Raw genomic sequence first — 6,000 nt, 5'->3', positions numbered from 1 at the left:
AGGTAGAGATCCTCAGTTTCCTATAACAACATGGAATCATCATGATGCAGCCCTGGAACAGTCGTTACAGACTACAAATTGTTCTTAATTCCCTATTCCATTGCAGTCATCCCAGTGTTTGGTTTCTATATGATGGGACTGCAGAGGGACCTGGCTTACCACAAATTAACATTGGCTAATGCACAGGCAGGTTGCCTAGAGGTGAAAAAGAGGAAATATGAGGCACTCCATGACATGGTTGCCCCTTCTGTGCAGCAATATGAGCAGGTGAAAGGTAAGCTAAATCATTTAAGAATACTGGCAAAATTGCAAATAAAGAATTTTAACGGATTCATTATTTATGACATTTATTATTTAATGTCCAGGGCTCTCTGTGGGGCTCCTCTCTTTTTATGGGTTAAACAAGTATTATTAAATATTTGCTGTTTCTATTTTTTTTTTCGTTCTCAATAAAGTTTGTTGATAAAAAAAACTGTTCATGATTTCCTGTATTTACCTCGCAAACATTTACACTCAAGAGCAATAAAGCCCTCTTCATACACAGGCCACTTTTGTTTAGCAAAGATTTAATATACTTATATAGTAATATTAAATTACTATATGTGGATATTTTTCTGTATGAGCATTTTTCTGTTTTGGTTTTTCCATGTGGGTATTTTTCTGTGTGAGCAATTTTCTTGTGGGCATTTGTGTCAATGGGGTTTTATCCGTGAGCAATTTTCCGTTTCAACATTTTTCTTGTGGGCATTTATGTCCGTGGGCATTTTTCTGTTTGGGTTATTTTCCATGTGGGTATTTTACTGTGTGAGCAATTTTCTGTGTGAGCATTTTTCTTGCGGGCATTTATGTCAGCGGGGTTTTATCCATGAGCAATTTTCCTGTGGGTTGTTTTTCATGTGAGCTTTTTTCATAGTACCCTCTGTCGAATCTATATCAGATTGTCCACCTGTAAGTGTCAGATTATCAGTTATGAGCTCATCAGCTGGAGAGAATTAAATACACCGCATGGTTTGAGTGTACAATAAACTCTGCTTTATTAGTTACAAGTCCCGATCTATATAGCAAAAATCACGTATTACAGAAAACTACGCCCCAAAAGTTTTTAACCTCTCATGTTCCCTTTACACAGATGTTAGTATATTCTCTCATTATCCACACTAGAACTCCCCAGGGGAGGGGGGGGTGGCTTATCTCCTGTCTGGTATGTCCAAGGTTATAAGCATAGCCTTGCAAATAATGAATTACTCCTACAAAACAGGTGCATCTAATTGTATTTAAGCTATAACAGAACAAAATGGCTATAAGACAACAAGATGGCGTCAGCTTAGCAAAATCACATTTCTCACCTCTTAGGTATGTAGTTAGATTCCTACAATCCAATAGCTTTGATTGTAATAAAGATGCTGAACCTTTTGTCTGTAAAGAGAACTTGGATGATTAGTTTTTGAAATAGCACCAATTTAGAACCTTATTTACACATCTAAACATTTAAACGTCCACATTTTTAAATGATACTATTCAACATAAACAAGCTACTTTTCCTTTGACGTTTCAGTACTGGTAATTATCATCACAATTGAATCTGTTCTTATTAGTAAACAGAATTGTATGAACTCTAGTTTAGTGAAACCAACGCATTTTATGGTTTTATTTTTGGTGGCTTTCAAATCACCAGATTTTCAAAATGCAAAACTTCAGGAAAACCACCGTAAAAGCAACGTTTTACAAAGTACATTACAAATTGTCATTCCGATATTTTACATGATAAGAATATAAGGCGTGAGATTTAAAAATCAGCTGGAAAAAGATGGAAAAACTGACAGAAAAAAGAGGTGGTTGTGACAGACAAGATGCTTAAACTATAAAAAAAAAAACCTCTTTGCAACATTGGGTGTTGCAAGTTGACGATTACTGGCAATGTGGTGAACAATATGGTGTTATGTGTATTGGAGAAGAGAAGGAGGGAGGAGAAGCATCAGCACCAAGGTCCACATATTATGTATCACTTTTGATGCTTTTGGAGTACCTTTGGACTTCTGAAGACCAGTTTCAAGTGTCTTGATAAATCTGGTGGTTTGCTTCTCTATGGCCCTGCAAAGATGGTCAATATTGTGGTGTATTGCAGTCTACTGCATAAATAGGCTCTAAATAGGGCATTTCCAATTGCAGTAGACAGCGAGGAAGCATGGTGCTTTTATCATCAGCGGTTATGGACAATTCAAATGAGGGGGGCAGATCAGACAGAGACTAATTGAAATATATTTCACATGCAAGTAGTTTTACTTAAAGAGTAAAATTCTTAGCTGAGCTTTAATGAAATAAATACAAAACATAACTATTTTTCTTTCCTTAGTTTAGATTTATTACATGGTATATTTGTGTGAAGGCTATTGTGGCCTCTATCTCTGCCACCTTTTGCATGATATGTGTAGTGCAAATAGTTTGTAAGTTGTACTGAAGCATTGCCTAACTAATGTTATAGCGTCATACACAGATGCAGGGTATGTTGATACAATAAAAACATGTTAATACCCAACAAAATGTTATTAATTTCTTTATAAGTCTTTTGAACCCAAACAACAAAAATATTGAGGAATCTGTTGTTAAAGGAGATGGATCATCAAATAGTTTAATTGGACATAAAACAATAAAGATTAATTTGTAATGTTTAACATTAAATAAAATATTAACAATGCTATATAGCAAATAAATATAAAACATATATTGTTATATAACATATTACATTATTTCTCTTTCCTTCATTTTTTAGCTTGGCTCTTCTGCGCTTTCACTACTGTGGCCTCTTCCTCGGCCACCCCTGGTGCGTACACATCGCCTTGTTAAGTGGTCGTGGTAGAAGTGACTAGTGTGGTGGCCAGTAAATGTGCAATCAAATCTTAGTGTAATTGTGATGCTGCAATATTGACAGTTGAGTTCAGCTTCCCGACTTAGGCGGTCAAGGAATTTATTGCCACAGTCATCAGTGTGAATTTATGATCAATGGTCTCCATGTCATTTGTACACCTGGACAGCAGTGGTATGGAAATAACATGTATTGTAGCCCTTTAAGTCGTTGATCTATTGGGCTCAACTGCTGAGTTTGGGCCTGCATAAATGTGTTTGGAACAACATAAATTCTGTCACAGCAGCTGCTATGTCAATTGGACTGTCGTGTTGTGTAGGAGGAATAGCCTCATAGGCAGGTTGCTCATGTGGTTGGCTTTCTGCAGGGGCAGATGGGACAGATTTAACTTTCACTAAAGCCAGAGTGATTATGTGTCTTCATTGTCCTCTGCAGGTGCACCAAATTCTTCTGAAGGCTCCTGCTGTACAGTATGCCTTTCAAGGTGGAAAGGTCCTGTAAATGATTATAGGTGTATGTAAAATTACAGCACAATGTATGTAAGCAATGAACGCTCTTTTTTTTTTTTTTTTAGCAGCATTTCAAGTTATTATAATAACAATGTTTTTTTTTTTTTTTTTAAGATGGACTCACCTGCTACCTCCTCATGTAAGTGTTGGCTGTTTTGATGGTGGGGAACCTTGTCTTTGAGAAGAACGTATTGATTGAACCATGGGACAAATTATTAATTCATCTTAGCCATGTTTACGCTGTGAAAAGTGAAAACATGTTAGGCACATGGCATTTTCCAAAAAGGTCGTTTGCCTGTCTGTTTGCATTGAACTGAACAAATTTATCATGATTTATTATTGTATTTTAAATAAATAAAATAATTTATTTTAAAACTATCTAGCTATACTCACCAGCATTTTGCTGTGTCAGAGGTCTGTCACTGTCATGTACGTTAGTACCCTCTATGATCTCCAGTGACAGGTATATTGTATGACCAGGGTGGCATACTACCTGTGGCTGCAGCAGTCCTTCCTTCCTCTGCAATTTACTCTTTAAGGCGTTGCTTGATGTCAGAGAACCTTGTTTTTGCAGTAAGACACAGTTCTCTTTAGGGGCCCCATTGAATTCACATTATTACAGACTCCTGCCCATAATTCCTTATTGGGGTCATTAACACAAATATATAAAAGGACAAAACAGAGTACATAAACAACACTCACACCACAATCACACACAAAAAACAATAACAAGAGTTAAACCAAAAAAGACAGAAAACTAGTAGACAAACAGACAAGTAAGGGCAAGACTTAAATATATAACAAGACCCCTCTCAACATGACTATTACTCAAACGCTATCAACTAGCACCTCAGATCCCAATCAAAGTTTTCAGGAACAATGCAAAGCAGCCAATGTGAAAAAGGCATTTGATGTGTATATTGTTGGGTTTTAATACTGCCACACATCACCGGAAGCTTGAGATTGCAACACCCAAACCGCTGGGTACTAGATCCGATGGCTTGAAGGTCAAAAGTGTCTGCGATGTGCAGTGGTTTCAAAACTCCCAAAATAATAGCCGTTTAGTAAATCTACACCCTGCTTTCCATCCTTTTATAAGATAATTATCTAAATAATGAAATCAATCAGTCTTGAGCATTTAATAGTCCAGTCTTAATTTAAGAAAGTCTAAGGGGCCTATTCCTGATAGGGAGAAAATATGTTTATCTGGTGAAAACAGGAATTGAGGGTTTCACCCTATTTACCAAAGCTCCTGGGTGGGTGTTAGCTATTGCCGGGTATTGCTGACTTTAGCTTTCTCCGTGGGTCTCTAACAAAGGCTTCCACAAGCAGAGCATGGGAAAGTCTATTTACCATAATACTAAATCAAAGTGCCATAGACAGGAAATCTTTAGTCATTGATAGAAAGCATTTTGTGGACATGGCCCTCTCCTTGAAACCACACAGTGTATTAGAAAAATACAAGACCAGTACATATTATACATAACTTTCATATCATTTTCTAAGGCTGGGTATACACTACAGAATTTTCCGACCAATGTGTTGTCTACAACGATCGTAGACAACACATTGGTCGGAAAAGTCCCGATCAGCATGCCGACACACTATACATCTTTTAAAATATTTACCCTCAGATCTGTACTCTTCAACTATCATAATCATGGGCTGAAAAGATCATGACTCTGTAACCTCTATGGAGATCCTGATCATGAGTGCATACACACTGCAGGATTAGACGGATGTCGTTCCATAGCTGAATGAGATTCATAGTTCTGCTGAACAATCAAATCAAATGATGATCGGTGCTTTGGATAGATCCTCGTTCATCGCTGGAGCGTACACATTAATGCAATATCGAGCCAAACGGTCGTTTATCGCTTGATTGACCCGATACTCGGCTGAAACACTGTAGAGTGTACGCAGCCTAAATAGATTGTATAATGCTATTTGGTTGGACACACTAGCATACAACTTTGCTAACAACAACAGAGTTGGCAGAATAAAACCTTAGAGAAAATAAAAACCAGTCTGAACACATAAAATATTTTCACAAGAATCAAAAACAGGAAAGCTGAAAATGTAAATATAAAAATATAATCACTTGAAAGAAAGAAGAAATTTCCGAAACAGTTCGCTATTGAAAATCTTTAAGACACACATCTTTAAACATTGCTCACTAATGCAGGAAGAGCAATACCTTAAACAATAATTATGTTCTTAAGTTAACTGAATATTTTTTATCCAACTGAAATTAATCACAGTTCTCTTTTAATGGGAATATACGGTTACAAAAAGGGTTATAATGTTAACCTGTAACAGTAGGACTTCCACTATCAGACCTCAGTAGTCCCCTGTGATGAAAGTGTGTGCTGAGGCCATGTCAGAAAAGGTTAAACCCACCTAGGACCTAAAGCTAGAAATTGATTCCCCATATTGTGTTTTTAGTTTCATTTGCCCAAAGTATGGTCTTGCCACAGTTTTTCAATGTGTGCCAACCTCTTTACCCATTCACTTTGCAGTTTTTATTTTGTGAAGCCAATGATCCCTGGATTTATTACAGATGAAGCCTTGTTCTAGGTGAGAAATAAAGAGGGCGATTGAGGGATTTATAGGGGTGTTTTTATTTCA

The sequence above is a fragment of the Mixophyes fleayi genome, chromosome 2 (genome assembly GCF_038048845.1).
Source record: "Mixophyes fleayi isolate aMixFle1 chromosome 2, aMixFle1.hap1, whole genome shotgun sequence".
NCBI classification, from domain to species: domain Eukaryota; kingdom Metazoa; phylum Chordata; class Amphibia; order Anura; family Limnodynastidae; genus Mixophyes; species Mixophyes fleayi.
This window is presented reverse-complemented; position numbering follows the sequence as displayed.